General features: G+C 39.0%; 1 protein-coding gene across 33 annotated transcripts in view; it reads left to right on the forward strand.

The window, feature by feature from the left end:
* The window catches only part of R3HDM2 (R3H domain containing 2), a 160,066-nt gene that overhangs the window by 88,657 nt on the left and 49,236 nt on the right, over window positions 1-22,173 (forward strand). For 4 of the 33 annotated variants that reach the window (XM_059886677.1, XM_059886674.1, XM_059886676.1 and 1 more), the window contains one exon: window positions 20,971-21,119. The exons of the other annotated variants lie outside the window; for them this stretch is intronic. The gene's annotated coding sequence lies outside the window, so the exon portion shown is untranslated. The remainder of the gene's footprint in view (window positions 1-20,970; window positions 21,120-22,173) is intronic. 33 annotated transcript variants of the gene reach the window in all.

The raw sequence follows: 22,173 nt of genomic DNA on the forward strand, positions 1-22,173 counted from the left end.
TGTCTGTTTTTCATTTCAGGACTTCCCTGGGTCTCAGCAGTAAAGAATTTGCCTGCAATGCAGGAGACATGGGTTCAGTCCCTGGGTTGGGAAGATCACCTGGAAAAGAAAATGGCAACCTAGTCCAGAAGTTGCTTGGGAAATCCTATGGACATAGGAGCCTGGCAGGCTGCAGGCCATGGGGTCACAAAAGAGTCAGACATGACTTAGCAGCTAAACAACAACAACAATATTTCATTTCAGTTATTAGTTTTTGTTTTGTTTATTATGAATCTGTGTTGGTAGATGTTTATAATTGTTGTCATTTTGGTGAATTGTCCCTTTTTATCATAATGTAATATTCTTTATCCGTGTGATTTCTTTGCTCTGGAGTCTACTTTGTCTGATACTGATTTAGCCCTTCCAGCTTTTTTTGGCTAGTATTTGTATAGTGTATCTTTTTCAACCTTTTAAAATTTAAATTGATAGAGTTTATTTTTTGGAACAATTTTAGGTTTACAGAAAAATTGAGCAGAAAGTACAGAGTCCCATATGCCATTCTTCTCCAATAGACACATGGTTTCCCTGTTAACACATTATTTACTGGGGGATTTTTCAGAAACTAATGCCTGTGGCCGGCAATTTGTTACGTAAGTGAATATTGAAAAATCTCCAGTCAGTAACATTTGGGTAACAAAAGACATATTCGTACATCTCTGGTCAATAATGTGTTAATAACCATTTTGCTTTACTGTGGTACATGAGTTACAGTTGAAGCCTGGACAGAGGAGCCTGGTGGCTCATCACTGTTGATGAGCCAATAGTGATATGTTATTGTTAACTAAAGTCTGTAGTTTAATTTAGGTTTCACTCTTTGTATTGTACAGTTCTCTGGGTTTTGACAAATACATGTCATGTATCCACTATTAAAGTATCATACAGAATAATTTATTCCATTTCCACGGACCTATATCACTATATTTGAAGTGGCTTTGTAATTTATTTGAACAGTCTCTCTTTAATTGGCATTTTTAGACCATGTACATTTAATGTAATTACAGGTATTTTCGGAGAAGGCGATGGCACCCCACTCCAGTACTCTCGCCTGGAAAATCCCATGGACAGAGGGGCCTGGTGGGCTGCAGTCCATGAGGTCGCCAGGAGTTGGACACGACTGAGCGACTTCACTTTCACTTTTCACTTTCATGCATTGGAGAAAGAAATGGCAACCCACTCCAGTGTTCTTGCCTGGAGAATCCCAGGGATGGGGGAGCCTGGTGGGCTGCCGTCTATGGGGTCACACAGAGTCGGACATGACTGAAGCGACTTAGCAGCAGATATTTTAGATTTAGGTGTATCATCTAATTTGGTTTTTGTTGTTGCTTCTGTTTTTAAACTCTGAGGATCCCCTGTTCCTGCCTTTTGAGTCATTTGAACATTTTGTAGTATTTCGTTTTAATCATTCATGTTTGTCTTTTAATTATTCATGTTTGTCTTTAAGGTTTTGGCTGTCTTTGTATAGTTTTTTATTGGTTGCTCTAGGGATCTATCTCTTGCTCTTTTTTCTCTCAGAATACACATGCAAACACAAATATACTTATATGTATGTGTATGTGCAGTGCAAGTCTCTCAGTCGTGTCTGACTCTATACAGTCCATGGAATTCTCCAGGCCAGAATACTGGAGTGGGTAGCCTTTCTATGCACACCTAACTTTGAACAATCTACTTAGATTTACTGTTTCACCATTTCAGTTGGAATGTCAAAACCTTTCCAGGTTCCTTTCCTATCCCCTCTAATGCTACAGTTGTCCCGTCCATTACCTTTATCTGCTGCTGCTGGCAACCCACTCCAGTACTCTTGCCTGGAGAATCCCATGGACGCAGGAGCCTGGTAGGGTGCAGTCCGTGGGGTCGCTAAGAGTCGGACACGACTGAGTGACTTCACTTTCACTTTCCACTTTCATGCATTGGAGAAGGAAATGGCAACCCACTTCAGTGTTCTTGCCTGGAGAATCCCAGGGACGGCGGAGCCTTAGTAGCAGCAGCTACTAAGTCGCTTCAATCATGTCCGACTCTATGTGACCCCATAGACGGTAGCCACCAGGCTCCCCTGTCCCTGGGATTCTCCAGGCAAGAGCACTGGAGTGGGTTGCCATTTCCTTCTCCAATTCATGAAAGTGGAAAGTGAAAGTGAAGTTGCTCAGTCGTGTCTGACTCTTAGCGACCCCACGGACTGCAGCCTATCAGGCTCCTTACGTTTATCTACATACATTGAAAACTTAATGAGATAATCTTACAGTTCTTGTTTTCAAACATCAAAATATGTTTTAAAGAACTAAATAGGAGAAGAATATTATATGTAACCAGACATCTAGCATGTTTGTCTTTCTTCCCTCACTCCTGGTATTCCAAGTCTTTACTGTATTGTTTCCCACTTTTTTGAACAATCTTCTTTGGTCATTGTAGAGTAGGTTTGCTGACAGTTTTTCTTCATCTGAGAATGTCTTTTGTCATTTTTATTACTTAGGGGGCTTTTCTCTGGACATAGGATTCTGTGTTTAGGGTTCTTTCCTTTAAGCACTTTAAGCATGTTGTTCTACTTCCTTCTAGTCTTAATAGTTTCTGATGAGAAATATGCAGTCAATCAGGTCATTGTTCCCTTAGTAAGTCCTGCATCATTTCTGTCTTATTACTTGGCAAGATTTGTTCTTTGTCTGTAGTTTTTAACCTGTTAGATTGTGATGAATCCAGGAGTGGATTTTATTGCGTTTATCCTGTTTGGGGATTTCTGAGCTTCTTAACTCTGTAGGTTTATGTCTTCTGTCAAGTTTGTGAAGCTTGCAGACATTATTTCTTAAATTGTTTCACTACACTTTCTCCCCTGCTTCTGGGATACAGATAGCCCAGATATTAGGCTTTTTTGTATTATTTTACAGGCCTGTGATAATCTGTTCTTCCTGTCTCAGTCTTTTTTCTCTTTACTGTTCATATTTGGTATTGATTCATATTTGGTATTTCTATTGAAATTTGGTTTGTCTTCAACTGGAATTTGATCTGTCTTCAGATTCACTGACTCTTCTCTCATTTCTCTTCTGTTATTGAACTCATCAAGTGAGTGTATATGTTTTTGTTGCTCTATTTTTTAGTTCTAAAATTTCCATTTGGTTCTTTTTTATAGCCTCTGTTTCTTTCCTGAAACATTCTGTTAGTTTCAGGAGTGATTTCTCTACATTTTGACATTTTTTGTAATAGATGATTTAATAGCTGTCAGATAATTTCTTCATATATGTCAACTCCATGTTGCATCAATTCATCTCTCTTTGTATGCAGATTATTTTGCTTCTTTGTATTCTAAGTAATTTTGGATCATATCCTGAAATTTTTGAATATTATAAGGATCTGGATCTTGTTAAATGCTGTGGCGAATGTTGACTTTTATTTTAGCCCACACTTGACCTGGTTGGGTTCAGCTTGCAAATTCTGTCCAGCCTCCAGTGGATGGTGATTCCAAAGTTGGTTCAGTTTTCTTAGCTTTTGCAGTGCTATTTAGATCTGCTTTGCATGTGCGCTACCCATTAACTCATATCGGACTTGTGTGTGTGTTAGTTGTTCAGTTGTGTCTGACTCTTTGTGATCCCATGGACTGTAGCTCACCAGGTTCCTCTGTGCATGGAATTCTCCAGGCAAGAATGCTGGAGTGGGTTGCCATTCCTTCCTCCAGGGGATCTTCCCAACCCAGGGAGTGAACCTGGGTCTCCCATATTGCAGGTGGATTCTTTACCATTTGAGCCACCGGGAGAGCCCCCATATGGGACTTGGTTGGTGGCTATTCTCACAGTTCAAACTGTTAGGAGATACATGGTGAATTATTTTGGGTATGAAAGGTCATTATGAGAACATCTCAGATAGTTCTGAAAAGAATGTATACATACTGTAGCACGTATGTACTAAATCTGTATGTGAATCTGGGTGACTTGTACTATTTTTGCAAATCTCTGTATGTTAGAAACTTCTCAAACAAAAATTTGGAGGCAGGAAAAAAAAAAAATATATATATATATATAGGTCAGAAACATGTGGTCCATTTGGCCCTCCAGGATCAGCTTCTTCAAAACCCCCAGTGGCTTCTCATCTCATTCAGAGTAAAAGCCAGAATCCTCCCTTTTTTTCCTTCTTCCATATGACCTTTAATTTATTTATCTTATATTCCTAGAACTCATTGTAGTGTTTGGCCTGTAGTAAGAACACAAACACAGAACAGACATGTTTGTATGAATAACTGACTAGTTGTGTCTCTGTGACAGATTTTATTGTTTTTCTCAGGATGTCTGAACCCCACTTATATGTTACTTTGTGATTTTGCAGACCTGGCACCACCTACAATGTCTATTACTTTCCTACTTACTCCCTTTTTGTTAGGCTCTTAAAAATTAGGACCTAGTTTAAAAAATTTTTTTAATTCTTAAAAATTATGCCCCAGAGCCACACATGCTTTCAAGAACTATTACTCTTCTTTCCTGGTGTCTTTTGTACCACTTCATTTTAATCTTCTTATCCTCATCTCCACCCATGTGCTGTACCTCATTCATTTTCATCAGTTCTGTTAGTAAGATACCTTCATGGTTTCCTCATTACACCCATTTTATAGCCAGTCTTTTCCCCATCATTCTGGGGGCAGATATAGGAGAAGGAACAGATAGCTGCTAGTATCCTGTGTTCAAACTGAAAAATGATTATTAAATATAGCTTGCTGAAAAGAAAATTCTTTTTATGTAGATTTGCCCTTAGTTTCTAAAGTCCAGCCCAGTAGCTTTTAGGCAAAGACCGTTTCTCTGACTTCAGTTATTTTGCAAGTGAGAAAAAGGCAAAATAAGTTTAAACGTGAACTTATAATTCAGTACACATCCGCAACTCATTCTTCTTCTCTAATAAGACTGTTTTGGCATCTCAGCATATATAGCCGAAAAGAGCTGGTGCTGTGTCTTTAAAAACTATCCTCCGAGCAGTGTGGAAGCAGGCATGTCACTGAAGTGCTTGAATGAGAGCGAGAAGAGGAGGTAGAAGGGGGTGCTCTTATAGCGTGTGTGTGTGTGTGTGTGTGTGTGTCTTTCCCTGCGCGCGCACATGAGTGTGACTGTTGGCAGAGCTCTGGGTGACATCCCTCTGAACAGCTGGGCCATGGTCTGCTTCAGAGCTGCTTGTCAGAGCAATTAGCTTGCTAGAGACACAGCAGCAAGGATCAGTAGCGTTTCATTCAAGGGTGAAGGGGGTGGGAGGGGACTGTGGGCGGGGGAAGAGGCACAGGTTTCCCAGAAGGAATTTCTTCCGGCAAAATTCCGGCAGAACAGAGTCTTACAATGAGGTCTCCATTAATAATGTGAGCTCGCTGTTGGTTTAAGTGCAGATCCATCTGGGGTGAGTTTTGGATAATTTTCTGTCTTTTATATAAAAGTCCTTGAACTCCACAGACTGGGTAGGGGAAAAGCTAGAAAGATATCTTTTTTATCTTGGCCAGTATAACTGTATAATACATTTAGGGAAATAAGATAATTTTCAAATGTTAAGTTTTTGAGGATTTTTGGTTTTTATCTTTAAAATATTTTTAAAATTAGGTTTGCTAGAACTTTTCTGTAGTCAGATTCTATCTTTTCTGTGGCTGTTTGAAGTGATGCTTCATTCAGATTTAGCTTATGAGAATAGTGGTGATTTCTGTTCTTTTCGGTGATGCTGTTGACGCACATTGCAGGAAGCAGGGAATCCCCTATAAATATCTTTCACTGTGTCATTCCACAGCTATCCACACCCAGTTGGTAAATATGTCTCTCTGTCCTATGTCTTTACATAACTGTCCCCTAGTCTTTAAATGTGTTAAAAAGAAACATGTCGCCTTTGCTGTGTCTAGGAAGCTTTTTTGATTATGAACATCTTAAGGAGAATTTATTCAGCCTTTTTAGTGAAACATGCCTTGTGACATTGAGGTTGTCATAAGAATTTCCTGTGGGTTTACTGCTTCTTATTTTGGATTACTTGTTTGTTTCTTATAATTGGTTTGATTTTGTTTGCTGCCTTGGTTTCTAAAGGGTGTAGAGATGGGATTCCCTCTACCTCCTGTGACGTAGTGATTTTGTTTGCAGTCTTTTTCTTCTGAAAGGGAGGGGACAGAGAGAGGAAGAAGAAAAATCCATCTGAAGCGGTGCGTTCTCCCATCTATGCCTTGATGATAACTGGGTACGGTTAAACAGAACTGAAGCCAGAGTGGGATGCTGTTAATGACAGGGATGCTATTTTGTTTCTTTCCTTTTAGAATAGACTGAGCCCAAAGTCAGGATTGCTGAAGCAGAGTGCCTGCATTAACCCTTTATGTCCTGCTAATGAATTTTGCTTAATTGCCTTTTCAAAGTATGGAATGAAAAGGGGGCTCATAAAGAGATTTCTTGAACCTACCAAACATGAGTAATTCTAGGTTGGGTTTTGGAATTTGAAATTTTTCTACCTTATTTGCGCTGGTCCTGAGCAGGCGGTTTGTACACTGTTTCTCAGACCTCAAAAATAGATAGTTATATAAAATTGCTTGCCACAGTAGTTAGAGTGAAACTCTCAGTTTGAATGTATGAAGCTAAAGCAAAGATTTAGGAAGAAATTGTTACACTCTTAGGTGTGCATCTAACTTACCTTTTTTTGGGTTAAGTTTTTGGACTTCTACTTTCTCTTTATGCAACTCTGTTTTAATAATCTGATCTCTGGAGGGCTGCCTGCAGAGGCCAGAGTAGATTAGAGCCTAGGAATATTTTAGTTTTGCCTGTGTTTGGATCCAATATGTGTGTGGATACAATATGTTAAAAAGTGCCTTTAAGAACTTGCTGGTTTATTTTCTATCCTGATCTTCTTTTCTCTCCTGTGCTTTCATTTATTCTAAGTTCTTCGTGTGAAGTGAAAAGAGTAATATCTGCTTTTAGCTTAAATTATACAGTCCTATTTTTATGGTAGTTCAACTGTATTAATATTTATTACAGCCATAAATATTTCAAACTAACAAAATTCTAATTTTATTTGGAAATAAGTAGGGGTAAGAAAAGAAATACAGTCCTTGGGTAAGCCAAGAGTATTCTGAAAGAATAACCTATTTAGAAGCTTGCAAGAGACCAGGGCTATAAGGGTTAATAGAAATTCCACCGCATCCTTGCATCTAAATGTTGCAGCAAATATGTGGATAATTTCTTGCTAGCTTTTCAGGAAACCCCTGTGGTGGACAACCCTCATTAATCGTTGCCAGGAGACTGCTCTGACGTCACTGGGAGCAGTTCCCCGTCTGCAACGAGGACAGGAATAGCCTTTGAGGGGGAAGAAAGCTGCTGTGAAGTTAAAGATGATGGTTTTGTTAACTTGGTTTTCCTTCCATTTGGGAGTGGGTGGGATAGGCCGAAAGTCTTTCTTAAATGTTTCCGTCATTTAAGTCTTTCTTAAATGTTAGCACTGGAAAATTTACTGAGAGATCTTTTTGTTTCAACTTAAAGTACCTTCTTATTTAATCTTTGTTTTCTAACCATCAAGATTATAGAAAAGGTCTAGGAAAGAAAAGCTGTGAAAAAATGTTGAAGTAAGGTTTATTTCTTTTTATCCTTTTTTCACTCACTTCTCCCATCCCCCCAAGAAAAGGAAAAGATCAAAAACTGCTTTTGGAAAAGATGTTTAGCATCACCTTGTTTGTGATAATTAAAATCTATGTTAGAAGAACTTTGCAGCAAAATTGAGAGGGACTGTTTCTGTGTCTCAAAGTTACCTTGTAAATACTTCCCTCAGAAGTTCTCCTCTTCTAGCCCACCTGTGGTATGTGTGGTTAGTCGCTCAGTCATGTCTACCACTGCTGACCTTTGGACTGTATCTTTCCAAGCTCTTCCATCCATGAAATACTGGAGTAGGTTGCCATTTTCCTCCTTCAAAGGATCTTCCTGACCCAGGGATCAAACCGGTGCCTCCCCTGTCTCCTGCATTGCAGGCTTTACTCTGCTGAGCCATTGGGGAAGTACCCCTAGCCCACCTACACTCGCTGATTTGTAGACTGTTTAGGAACTTCTTTTTTTGGAAAAGCATAGACAGTAGCTAAATGCTTGGACTCAGAATTTAGGCTGCCTGAGTTCAGATCCTAGGTATGCCAACTGCTGGTTTTGTGACCTTGGACAGATTACTTAACTGCAGCATTTCTACATATGTAAAATACATGAAATGAAGATAATAATAGTATCCATCTCCTAGGATTGTTTTGAAGATTAAGAGTTAATTCATGTAAAACCTTTAAGATAGCTTCCTGGACTTAAGTGACTGTTGTCTTTGCCATGTTAAAAAATTCTAGGATCGCAAATGGACCAAATATCAAATCACAGATATTAAAATACCCAGTATGTCCATGTCCGTTTACCGTCTTTTAATTTTATATTAAAGGAGAGTTAATATTATTAAAAAGGAAGGTATAAGTTGAAGAAAAATAAAAAGTAAGAACACTGCCCAGATGAATGTCCTCAAAGTCCAGCCACTGCCAAAGGATGTGCTAAGTGGACATTATGTGTTTCTGGGGGAACGTTGAGAAACACTATAATTAGATAATGTGACTGGCCTTGCTTCTGGAATGAACTAAGGGGGAAATTTTTTTATCTTCAAGACTCTTGAACGTATTTATCCTAGGGCATTGGTGAGAAATGTGAATAAAGATTTAAGTGCACAGATACCCATCACAGCCTTATTTTATTATAAAAATAAACAGCTTCCTGAATATCCAGTAAGAAGGAAATGGTTAAATAAGTCATGGTACCAGTATGTAGTAGAATATTGGATAGTTGGTAAAAGTAGTTAATAATGGTAGAAATGGTCACAGTTCTAGTAGTAGAAAAAAGCATGGTATTTTAAAAATGTTCTGTATACTATAAATTACATAAAAATTGTTAGGTGTAGAAACATCCAAATGTATCTGAACATCCAAATTCCATTTGAATATGGAAACCAAGTTTTAAAAAGCATACCTGAAAACATTGGTGTTATTAATAGCAGTTATCTCTGAGCTACAGAATATGGGTGATTTTTCTTTTCTATTTCTACTTGTGTGTCTTTTCTATAAGTATAAAGCCTATGTGTGTGCTTAGTCGCTCAGTCATGTCCGACTCTTTGCGACCCCATGGACTGTAGCCTGCCATGCTCCTCTGCCCATGGGGATTCTCCAGGCAGGAATACTGGAGTGGGTTGCCATGCTCTCCTCCAGGGGTAACCTTCCGATCCAGGAACTGAACCGGGGTCTCCTGCATTGCAGGCAGATTCTTTTACCAGCTGAACTACCAGGGAAGCCTATAAAGCCTATAGTACTTCTCTAATCATAAAAGTCTTTCTGTTAGCATCTGAAAGTAAAATTGCAGAATCTGTTAAAGTGAAAATAAATGATGATGTGTAAATTCCTAAGCATAGTGTTTGGAATGCAGTAAATGCTTGATAAACAATAGCTCCTATGTACCGAGGAAGATCAGCTCCTGGATCAGAACCCTTTCATATTGGACAGGAGCATCTGTGAGACATGTAGCATTTTGTCTGGCCTAGGATAGTAAAACAAAAGAACTTTTAGGACCAGAGTGAAATGTTCTGGTGTTCTCATATGAAGGTGTAAAGGAAACTGATGTAGAGGGGACCTAGTAATGATTTTTCTTCAGTGATTTAAAATTTTTTTGGCTTTGATATAATTTATGAGTCCCACTACAGGTTGCTTTTATCCCCTGTTTCTGGGTTGTCTCCTTAAAAATTCTTAGGAAGCTTGAAACAGTTAAGAATTTCCGTTGCTTCTCATGTTAGTCTACTCCTATGGACCTCTTGGAACTCAGCTGATGATAAAAAAAGAAATGTAGACTTCCATCTACTTTGGACTTGCTTGGGAACTAAGATGTGCATCTAAGAAGCTACTTTCAACACATGAAAAACATTCTGGAAATACACGTGGCTATTTTTACTGGGCAGTAGTGTCAGATATTCTTAAAATTTGACTACTTATTCTTCATAATAACTATAGTTCTTAATATGTGACTTGTACAATAAATACATGTTTAATAAATAGTCACAGAAAAAATGACTGTAGTCTTAACATCATGGCTTGTGTGCCTGAGGCCATTTTCTCTTCCAGAAGGCACAATAATGTGAATGTACTTAATACTACTGAAATTTACACTTAAAAATTATTGAAATGGTAATTTTTATGTTATGTGTATTTTACCACTGTTAAAACCAAAAACCCAACAGTGTGAACCAAATGAAAATGTACGCTTTCCCAGCTAAGTTTCTGCCCTGACACCTCAGATTCTGTCTACTTGTTAGCATTCACTTACCTCCATATCCCAGAAGATATGGCCCAGAGTTGCTTATTACAGAGATATTGTAGCAATTACTAGCAAAAAGCATGTGAGGAAAGGGGGATACCTTATAATACATCAGGTGGGTTTTAGAATATTAATGAGCACCACTAGGGGGAAGGATGTGCTTTTTGGTCTAGTCTCTGTATCTAGTTTATAATTGTCTTGAATCCTCTTTACTTCAAGGAGATCTGCAACTGAGGGTGAAGGAATTGGGACATATGGACTGTGAAGAGCAAATATATTACAGTAGATCTTCCCTATCCATGGGGGATATGTTCCAAGACCCCCCAGTGGATTCCTGAAACCTGGATAGTACCAGGCCCTGTATATACTATATACTTTTTCTTAGGCATCCATACCTATGAAAAAGTTTAATTTATAAATTAGACATAGTAGGAGATTAACAAAGGCAATTAGTAAAAGTTTTCTTTCTCTCTTAGAATATCTTATTGTACAAATGTAATACCTTTTCCACCTTAACTACTAAGCACTTATAATGCACTGGCCATAACTTTTACAGTCTGAGGTGTGACAGCAAAATTAGCACAGTTTTATTTTTCCCTTTTCACAATTTCACAGAAGAGTCATTCTTAGCGACCTCAGTGTGGTTTTTTTTTTTTTTTTTTCCTTATCAAGTTGAGAACTTTTACCTTTTCACCTAAAGGAAGCACTTTATGGCTTCTCTTTGGCATATGCAAATTGCCAGCATTACTACTTGTGTTTTAAGACCATTATTAAGTAAAATAAGGCTTATATGAATACTAGTGTTTGCAATACCATGACAGTCGATCTGCTGGGAAGACTACTAAGTAACTGACAGGTGGGATATGATGGACAAAGGGATGATGCCTGTCTTGGGCAGGACTTAATGGGGTGGCTTGAGATTTCATCATGCTATTCAGAACAGCACTTAAGAATTGTTTATTTCTGGAATTTTCCATTCAATATTTTTGGACTACAGTTGACTGGGTAACTGAAACCATGGAAAGCAAAGCTACAGAATTGGGAGTGGGGGACGGAAACTACTACATTTCCTCATTTGGACATAGCAGTTTTTTCTCTATGGATAGTGGAGGGTGATGAGGGAGGGGAGTGTTGAAAAGAGGACAGATACAGAATTATAGAAACTGTACAAACTGACTGATTTGAGAATATGGAAAACAAGAGCCTGAAATCTTTGGAGTTTGATGTTCGTTTTAACATTTCAAAGAAAGTTATGGGAAACTTAAAAAAGTTGTGCTCAATTGCTTCAGTTGTGTCCTCCTCTTTGCGACCCCATGGTCTATAGCCAGGCTCCTCTGTCCATGGAATTCTCTAGGCAAGAATACTTGGGTGGGTTACCATGCCCTCCTCCAGGGGATCTTCCTGACCCAGGGATCAAACCCACATCTCTTGCATCTTCTGTATTGGCAGGCAGATTCTTTACCCACTCAGCCACCTGGGAAGCCCTCTTACAAAGGTTGGGAGAATTTTTTTTTTTTTTAATATAGCTGCTTTATACTGCTGTGTCAGTTTATGCTGTACAGCAAAGTGAATCAGTTATACATATACGTATATCCCCTCTTTTTTTGGATTTCCTTCCCATTTAAGTCACCATGGAGCACCAAGTAGAGTTCCTTGTGCTACACAGTAGGTTCTCATTAGTTATCTATTTTATACATAGTTGTGTTTATATGTCAGTCCCAACCTCCCAATTCATCCCACCCACCCCTTTCCACCTTGACATCCATACAATTTGTTCTCTATGTCTGTGTCTCTTATTTCAGCTTTGCAAATAAGATCATCTGTATCATTTTTTAAAGATTCCATTAATGTGCGATATTTATTTTTCTCTTTCTGACTTACTTCACTCTTTATGATAGTCACTAAGTCTATCCATGTTGGCAGATGACAGTTTCATTACAGTGATTAGCAGTCTTAAAATGTTTAGCTTTCTCCATACATTGTGGCACGGGACACTTCAATATTGAAATTTCAGCTAGGCAGCACTTTATTTATACTAACCCCACAATTTTTCCTACTTATGATTTTTCACAGTGCAAAGATTCCTGAATTTCTCCTTTGAAGCTAAACAAGAGACAATTTCTGGAGTTTGGGAGATCCCTTGTTATTTGCATAGATTCATTGTCATTGCTATTCACTTTCTTACCCCTATTATTCATTTTTAGTGTATCAGCATTTCTTATTTGCCTGTGAAGACTGTTTTTTGACAATATTTGCAGCAGTTTCTGTGGAAAATGTTTTATTTAAAAAAAAAAAAAAAAAAGGTAGCGGCAAGGGGAATATCATCTTGTAGCTCTTAGTGATAGAGCCTGTTGCCATGGAGTCCTGGATCAGATTGGCTGACCCCGGGCCAATGAGCGGTTAGAACATAAATACATCATCATTTAACCTTGCAGAATTCATTTATTCAGTGATATATGACATTAATACTGTACATAGAGTTGTGAACTAAATTGTTTCAAGAATGGTATAAGGTGGTTTTCTCTTCCCTTTCAAAATTTCCTGCTTAATGTAAACAGTTGTAATAATGCATTATCTTCTCGCTTTGATTTGACTGGGAGAAAATATGGTGGGAAATACCTTTCACCTGTCTGTGAGTTGAGCTGCTGCTGCAGTCAGTTGGGCTTATGCCAAGTCTAAGTCAAACTCTGGCCTCTAGACTAGAGGAGATTTGTCTTGATATCTGAAGCTGCCTTGCTTATTTTGGTAGCTTTAGAGCTGAGTCAGAAATTGGCATCTTTTTTTCTTGTTTTTTCTTTTTTCTCTTCTACTCTGATATGATAGTCCATGTAAATGTTATATTGCACATTATTTGATCTGGTGTTAGAGAATGATCTGGGAGTAGCTTCTGAGTTCTCCATCTTCATTTCTTTAGCTTGTTCATATTTATCAACATAAAAGAGCGAGATTTCACTTAACTCAGTGTTAGTTCCTTGTCACGGCAGATCATGGCATGAATCTTCCTCTGTACCTTATGACTGAAAATGATTCATTCATATAAAGGAAGTACCCCTTCTAGATCTTGCAAATGAAAAAAAGTATTGTGTTTTTCTTCTTACATTGTGTGTCAGGAGTACTTGAGAAATTGTGATGGGTCTTGATCTTCTCTCCTCCAGTGTTCCCATACTTGGCTATTTACAGATTTGAAGGATTGAGAGAGACCTCAAAAGGTCCATGAGTCTGTTCCCCTCTTTTGAACCATTTGAGTCTCTGTGAGTGAGTTGTGAACTTCTCATACGGTTACTTTCTGTCTCAGAGGAATAAAACCAAACTTCAGATTCATCTGTTTAGCAGAGAGGAGCAAAAAATCTGTTTGGTATCTAACTTTTTGTGGGGGAGGCCTTAGAAAAATAGGATGGGAAGTATTTGGGATTTTGTAATTTTAGTTATTGTGACCAGAAAAAAGCTCCCTGGGATGGCATCCGAGTAAAGACCTGAGAAGACTGAGTAACCAGGTAGAAGAAGGAACTGTGAAAGCCTTCCCTTGTTACTGTTGTTTAGTCACCCAGTCGTGTCCGAATCTCTGTGACCACATGGACTGTAGCACACCAGGCCTCCCTGTCCCTCACCATCTCCTGCAGTTTGCCCAAGTTCATATGCATTGCACTGGTGATGCCTTCCAGCCATCTCATCCTCTGACGCCCTCTTCTCCTTCTGCCCTCGATCTTTCCCAGAATTGGGGACTTTTCCAGTGAGTCGTCTGTGCACATCAGATGACCAAAATACTGGGGCTTCAGCTTCAGTCCTTGCAGTGAATATTCAGGGTTGAAATCCCTTCAGAGTGACTGGTTTGATCTCCCTGCTGCTCAAGGGACTTTCAGGAGTCTTTTCCAGCACCACAGTTCAAAAGCATCAATTCTTTGCCGTTCTGCCTTCTGTACGGTCCAGCTGTCACAACCGTACATGACCACTGGGAAGATCATCGCCTTGACTATCCGGACCTTTATTGGCAAAGTAATGTCTCTGCTTTTCAACACACTGTCTAGGTGTGTTTGTCATCGCTTTCCTGCCAGGAAGCAGTAGTCTTCTGATTTCTGATTTCATGACTGCAGTCACCGTCTGCAGTGATCTTGGAGCCCAAGAAAATGAAATCTGTTACTAGTTCCACGTTTTCCCCTTCTATTTACCATGCAGTAATGGGGCCAGATGCCATGATCTTAGTTTTTGCAGCCTTTAGTCTTAAGCCGGCTCTTTCTCCTCCTTCATCCTCATCAAGAGGCTCTTTAGTTCCTCTTCGATTTCTGCCATTACAATGTTATCTGCATATCTGAGGTTGTTGATGTTTCTCCCGCCTATCTTGATTCTGGCATTTCTCATGATGTGCTCAGTGTATAGGTTAAACAAAGTGACAGCAGACAGTCCTGTCATACTCCTTTTTCAGTCTTGAACCAATCAGTTGTTCCATACAGGGTTCTGACTGTTGCTTCTTGACCTGCATGTAGGTTTCTCAGGAGACAGGTAAGATGGTCTGATATTCCCATCTCTCTGACAGCTTTCCACGGTTTTTCATGATTGACACAGTCAAAGGTTTTAGTGTAGTCGATGAAACAGAGATAGATGTTTTTCTGGAATTCTCTTGGTATAATCCAGTGAATGTTGGCAACTTGGTCTCTAGTTCCTTTTCCTTTTCTAAACCCAGTTTGGACATCTGGAAGTTCTTGGTTCACATAATGCTGAAGCCCAGTATGCAAGATTCTCATGGTTCTCACGGTTATACTGAGGTGGTTTGCATTCCTTCCTCCAGTGGATTACATTTGTCAGAACTCTCTGCTATGACCTGTCCATCTTGGGTGACCCTGCACAGCATGGCTCATAGCTTTACGGAGTTATGTGCACCCCTTTACGACAACAAGGCAGTGATCGTTGAAGGGGAAGCCATCCCTAACTCACCCTTTAATGATGCTCAGTCATGTCCGACTCTTTGCAACCCCATGGACTGCAGCATGCCAGGCTTTCCTGTCCATCACCAACTCCTGGAGCTTGCTCAAATTCTTGTTCATTGAATCTATAATGCCGTCAACCATCTCATCCTCTTTTGTCCCCTTCTCCTCCTGCCTTTAATCTTTCCCAGCATCAGGGTCTTTTCAGATGAATCAGTTCTTTCCCATCAGGTGGCCAAAGTATTGGAGCTCAGCTTCAGCATCAGTCCTTCCAATGAGTATTCAGGACTGATTTCCTTTAGGATTGACTGGTTTGATCTCCTTGCAGTCCAAGGGACTCTCAAGAGTCTTCTCTAACACTACAGTTCAAAAACATTAATTCTTTGGGGCTCAGCTTTCTTTATAGTCCAACTCTCACATCCATACATGACTACTGGAAAAACCATAGCTTTGACTAGATGGACCTTTTTTGGTAAAGTAATGTCTCTGCTTTTTAATATGCTGTCTAGGTGGGTCATAGCTTTTCTTCCAAGGAGCAAGCGTCTTTTAATTCCATGGCTGCAGTCACCATGGGCAGTGATTTTGGAATCCCAAAAAATAAAGTCTGTCACTTGTTTCCATTGTTTCTCCATCTATTTGCCATAAAGTGATGGGACCGGATGCCATGATCTTTGTTTTTTGAATGCTGAGTTTTAAGCCAGCTTTTCCTCTCTCCTCTTTCACTTTCATCAAGAGGCTCTTTAGTTCCTCTTCACTTTCTGCCATAAGTGTAGTGTCATTTGCGTATCTGGGTTATTGATATTTCTCCTGGTAACCTTGATTCCAGCTTGTGCTTCATCCAGCCCGGCATTTCACATGATGTACTCTGCATTTATAAGTTAAATAAGCAGGGTGACAATATACAGTCTTGATGTACTCCTTTCCCAATTTGGAACCAATCTGTTGTTCCATGTCCAGTTCTAACTGTTGCTTCTTGACCTGCATACAGATTTCTTAGGAGGCAGGTAAGGTGGTCTGGTATTATTTTTTATCATTTTTTAAGAGAGTGTATGTGCTTTTAATATATATTACAGCAAAATTTAAATAGTATCTTAAATAAGACAAAAGAAGTCTTTCTCTTACATTTAAGAAATCCAGAGGTAGCCAATCCAATCCAGGGTTGGTCTCATCAAGGAGTTAGGTTTCTTCTGTTGCCCCACTGTCTATGGTTTTCAATCCTATCAACTCATAGCCTCAGATGATGAGTGAAGTGCCAGCCTTTACTTCTGCATTCAAGACAGCAAGAATCAGGGATCAGTGAAGAAGGGCCATCTGTTTCTATTAGGGATACTTCATACAAGTTGTATTTACTATTTTTATTAGTTTCCTGGGGGTGCTGTAACAAAATACCACAAACAGGAGTGTGTAAACAACAGAAATTTCTTTTCTCACAGTTCTAGAGGCTAGAAGTCTCAAGATCAAGGTGTCAGCAGATTGGAATTTTCCTGAAGCCTCTCTCTTGGATTTCCAAATGGCCTGTTTACTGTGTACTCCCATGGTTTTTTTCTTTATAGGCCCTATCTCCAAATATAGTCACATTCTGAAGTACTGGGGGTAAGGGAGTGGATAGGGCTTCAGCATGTGAATTTTGAGAGGACACAATCCAGCCATAATAATACTTCTTTCTACTTATATCCCATGGACCACACCTAGTCACACATTCATTTTTAGCTATAATGAAAGTTAGAATATGTATAACATTTTTACAGTCAGCCATGTGCCCAACTGAAAATCAATAGTTGTATTAAGAGAGAGGTGATTGGATATTGGGGAATGAAAAGCAGGCTCTCCTTTGTAGTGGAGGCTTAAGGAGTAATGATTCTTAAAGTTTTCCAGTTCCTTCATGTGAAATTAGATTGTTCTTACCTTATTTCTCTGAACTCACATTCAGGTTTAGATTTTGAAAGATTATTTTAAAACTAAATTGTTGGCTTAAGTGCCCTCTCCACCTCATAGGTTGACCTCTGAGTTCATCACAGTGGGTAATACACACTTAGCTGCATAGTGTTTTAAGTTTGCAAGAGAAGGCATCTTGAAATGCCATAAGCAATAGGTAAATTGTTATTTTTTTTGTTTTCTTTGCTAGCATGTCTTGTCTGGGTTTAGTTGGGAGCAGTTTTGCCAGGATGTGGGAAAAGACAATGTGAACTTTCAAAGTCTTTTCCATTTCTAAAATTCTGTGTTATTTTCTCCATAGTGGCATTACTGTGATAAAGCTAAAGAAAATGGAAGTAGTAGAGGAGCTCCACTGTTGGAGCACTGCTCCTTTTTGTTTGAAAGAGGAGGAAATATGATTTGTTCTCTTTTGCTCAAGGAAATAAAATGGGCATTTTTGGCCAAGAATGTAGAGAAGCTGATAAAACTATAATGAAGCCCAACTGACACTTCAGTCCATTAATCAGAGCACCTGCAGCTCTCATTTTGGGGCAAGTACAACCGTAACAGATACTGAGCAAAGAAAGAGGATACATGTTCAGAACATTTCGATATTGTTTCTCTCTTTACTTTGCCTAAGGAATTGCTGTGGACATCAGCCAACTGTGGCCTCCCTTACACACCAGTGAATCCTTTTGCATTTATAGAGTAGAATGGTTTTCTCACGCTTCCCTGATTTGGAGAATTGGCACAGTTGTTGTTGTTGCTTTTATTGGCTTAGTACTAGTGAAACCTATGACATTTGACTTCTGAAATCTTTAAAAGACTTGGTGACTGTCACGTAGCTATAGCTTTACATGTTCCATAAGTGCTTTATACTCTATTCCCCCGTATTTTGCTTTCTCTTTATGACGAGAAGGGAGTGTTGGACCTGTATCTGTCATTACTCAGTACAGCCTTCTTTCTTGTCCTTGTCCCAAGGGCAGTTGAACCAATTTTCCTTTTCAGACATACAGTTACCATAATTTTTTTTCTTTTTATCCTTTGGACACTGTAGTGGAAAGAACATGGGATTTTGGAATCAAGAAGACCTGGTTTGAATTCTAGCTTCTTTTACAGGCTGTATGGCCCTCAGTAATGTATTTTATTTATTAAATGATGATATTTTATACCTTGAGAAGATCAAACAAGATATTTTCTATAAACTGTAAAAAATTTAAAGTCCTGAGAGGTGACTCAGATTGAGGCAAAAAATGGGAGAGTTTGCAAGCTCCAAAGTATGTCCCCCACCGACACTCTCTGAAGGGAGACCTTGGATCTGGGCACTCCTTCCATCCCGTACTTCATGTCCCAGAACGCTCTTGAATGTCTACCTTGGGACACCTAGAACTTTGGTTTAGGTTTCAGACACAGCTAGGCTAGAATCTTGCCTTTGCCCCCTCATTGTATTAGCTTGAGAAAGTTATTTAATTCCTCAGAGCTTTGGTTTCTTCATCTGAAAAATACCCTAACGTTTTGTTAGGATTAAAGAAATGTATAGAAACAGTAATCAGAGTCATAGAAAGAATGTAGACTTTGGCATCAGCACAAGAGGTCTGATTCTGTCATTTAATAGTAGTGTGACCTTGGATAAATTCCTTAACTACTCTTCGTGGATATAATTTGAAGTACATAAAGTCACCAGGTTCATAATTGTGCTCAATAAACATTAATGGTTTTTCCTTTTGTCCTAACTCCAGTGTCAAAGAATGTATCAATAGGCTAAGCCATCATGAGTGTCTGTACAGTTTGTTTTGTTTTTAACCTGTCATTTTATTTATTTATTTTTTTTAAGTTTTATTAAAGTATAAAGGAGATAGAGAAAGCTTCTGACATAGGCATCAGAAGGGGGCAGAAAGAGTACCCCTAACCTGTCATTTTAAACCTATGAATATTTTGTCCCCACTGTCTTGACTCCTAAGGGCATTTTTTTTCTCTTTGTGTATGTATGTGTGTTTAAATAACATACAGTAAAAAAAATAATAATAATAACATACAGTAAAACACACAAATATTAAGCACTCAGTTAATAATAATTAAGTTTTGACATTTATATACACCCATGTGACCACTACCCCAAACAAAGCAGAATATTTCCATCACTCCTAAAGGATCCCTTATGTCTCTTTTGAATCAGTATTTTACCCCCAAACCTTTCTGATTTAAACCACTGTCGGGTAGTTTTGCCTGTTCTTGAAATTCATGTAAGTGGATTTACATAGTCTATATTTTTAGGGAAAGAGATTTGCTTTCTTCTACCTACCATACAGTTTTTTTTTTTATAATAATGTAGTTTACTGAATCACTGTTATACAACTGAAACTAACTATAAATCAACTATGTGTGTGTGTGCATTCAATCAGTTGTGTCTGACTCTTTGCAACCCCACAGACTGTAGCCCACCAGGCTCTTCTGTCCAGGGGATTTTCCAGGCAAGAGTACTGGAGTGGGTTGCCATTTCCTACTCCATACCATACAGTTTTGAAATCCATGCATGTTTTTGTGTATGTCAGTATACAGCCAATGGGGTCAGTGGTGATTGAATCAGTTCTTTCTTCTCAAGTCTCAAAAAAGAAACAGAATTACCATGATTGATCCGCCTTCTAGGGGCTCAGGGATAGGGTCACCTTCCCTAATCATGTGTCCTCAGAGGAAAGCAGATACCAAAAGTTCATTTTTTAAATTGTTGAATAGTATTCTGTTATATGAATATACCACAATTTGTTTATCCATTCTTCTGAGCCCCTGGATTTTAAGTATTTTTTCAGTATGCGTATCAGTTGGGAGTAACTTACTATTGATGTATAAATTAGAAAAGGATTAGAAAGTTTATAGGGATTTTGCCACAGAGTAAGTCAGAATTTTTAGCCTCTAGTTATTTTCTTCTTTCTTGTGTTCTCTCTACCTGGTCATAGATTAAAAGGAAGAAAATTAAATTGCCCTTCTATCTCTGAATATCCTTTCTATATTCTTTTTGGCACAATGCCTAGAAGGTTTTTATAGAGTTGATGGAAGGATATATAATATCATTGTGCTCTGGAAGGTACTTACCTTGGCAGTCAAAAAATTTATGGGGAATATGCAATATTCTCCCTGAAAAAAATTGCCAAATCTTGGCTTCCAATCATCTTCTCCTGTATCATCCTATTTCCTCACTCCCTCTCCTTGCCCCTCACTTCTGACAGTCCCTCTGTGCAGCTTCAAGCCACTGAGTGTCCTCAGGAGACACTCTGCCTTAAAATTGTGCTATTTGCCAGGGTGAAATGTACAGTGTACCCAAATAGGTAGTAGGGAAGCATACCGTCTAGGCTCTCTTGGGAGCTTACTGTCTTGTTTTGTTTTAGTCAAGTTATATATGAAATAGTTCCTTTCTTCATTGAATAAGCCATCCACAGCGGAAATTGTTTCTTTGCCTTTTATCCCTTATCTGCTGACTTTACTTTTGCTCTTTAAAGACCTTTCTTTCTTTTCTTCCTTTCTTCCTGCTAATAAATTATCTTGTCCCTTGGCTACAACTTTTGCTTTGTTTTGGCCCAGAAAAAATTGTTTCCAGGGATCCTTATGTCCCAACAGATAAAGAGAGCCTTCTGCGTAGGATTACAGGGTTAGAAGTGACTGTAGTTAAAATTACAGAACAAAACAGAACCCCAGCGAAGTAATACAGATTTGACCTCCATGTATCTTGTGATGGGTCTTAACTCTAGGATAGTAACACTCTGACCTCTCATTACTAGCTTACTCTCTCTGATGCACCCTTCTCCGTGTGTTTGTAGGTTGTTGCAGTCCAGGCATCATCTACACAGAAGACAACCTTCAGCAGAAGAAAAGCATTTCTCTAGTGGCTTTTTTTTCTTTTTTTTTTCAAATACAATGGCCTTTCTTTAAAGCCACCCACCCAGCAAAGCCCTCTCATGTCTAGCTGGTAATGATTGAGTCACTTGTCCCTTCCCAACCCATTCACAAAAGAAAACAGAATTACCACGATTAGTCTAGCTAATTAGGATCCACCTCATAGGACTCAGGGACAGGATCACCTTTGCTGATCGTGTCCTCAGAGGAAAGCAAACACAAGAGGAAATCTGGGCTGGAGAAGTGTGGGAGAAAGAGGAGATTTGGATAGGCAGCCAGTATAAGGTCTACTGTACTGTTTCCTCTGCTGCTTCCTCTTTCCTTAGAGTAAGAATTACTTTGTTTTACACAGATCTTTAAGAGGCCAGTAGTCTCAGTGGAAATGACTGTCAGAATTCTTAAAAGTGGGTGCATTAATCACTGTCTATTTTATGGATATCTTAATCTAAAGTTCAAGTTTTCCTGTTTCCCAGTGAGTGAAGGAAACCATGTGACTCCCTGCAACTTAAGTTGGAATGTGTGACGATATTCCACAGGTGGCTGTTATGAAAGACTGTTTTTTGTTTTTAGTTGAATTTTTCATTAGTGCTTTGACTGAATAACAGTGCTTGGACACCATGAAGTTATTATTAGTCCAGCTGTCCAGACAGTTGAGCCTTTTCTGCCTTAGACGTAAAGAGGAGCTGTAAAGTTATTATTCTGATTTGACAATATACCTGTTTGGTAATTGAAGCCCATCCTGGAAAAAGAAACAACTGCTACTTTATATTTTTCCATACCACTTTCTCCCATTTTTTCAGTTTTATTGAGATTTAATTGATAGATAGCTCTGTATAAGTTAAAAGTGTTCAGTTCAGTTGAGTTTAGTCACTCAGTCATGTCTGACTCTTTGCGACCCCATGAATCGCAGCATGCCAGGCCTCCCTGTCCATCACCATCTCCTGGAGTTCACTCAAACTCTCGTCCATTGAGTCGGTCATGCCATCCAGCCATCTCATCCTCTGTCATCCCCTTCTCCTCCTGCCCCCAATCCCTCCCAGCATCAGAGTCTTTTCCAATGAGTCAACTCTTTGCATGAGATGGCCAAAGTACTGGAGTTTCAGCTTTAGCATCATTCCTTCCAAAGA

The sequence above is a fragment of the Bos taurus genome, chromosome 5 (assembly GCF_002263795.3).
Source record: "Bos taurus isolate L1 Dominette 01449 registration number 42190680 breed Hereford chromosome 5, ARS-UCD2.0, whole genome shotgun sequence".
Classification (NCBI taxonomy): domain Eukaryota; kingdom Metazoa; phylum Chordata; class Mammalia; order Artiodactyla; family Bovidae; genus Bos; species Bos taurus.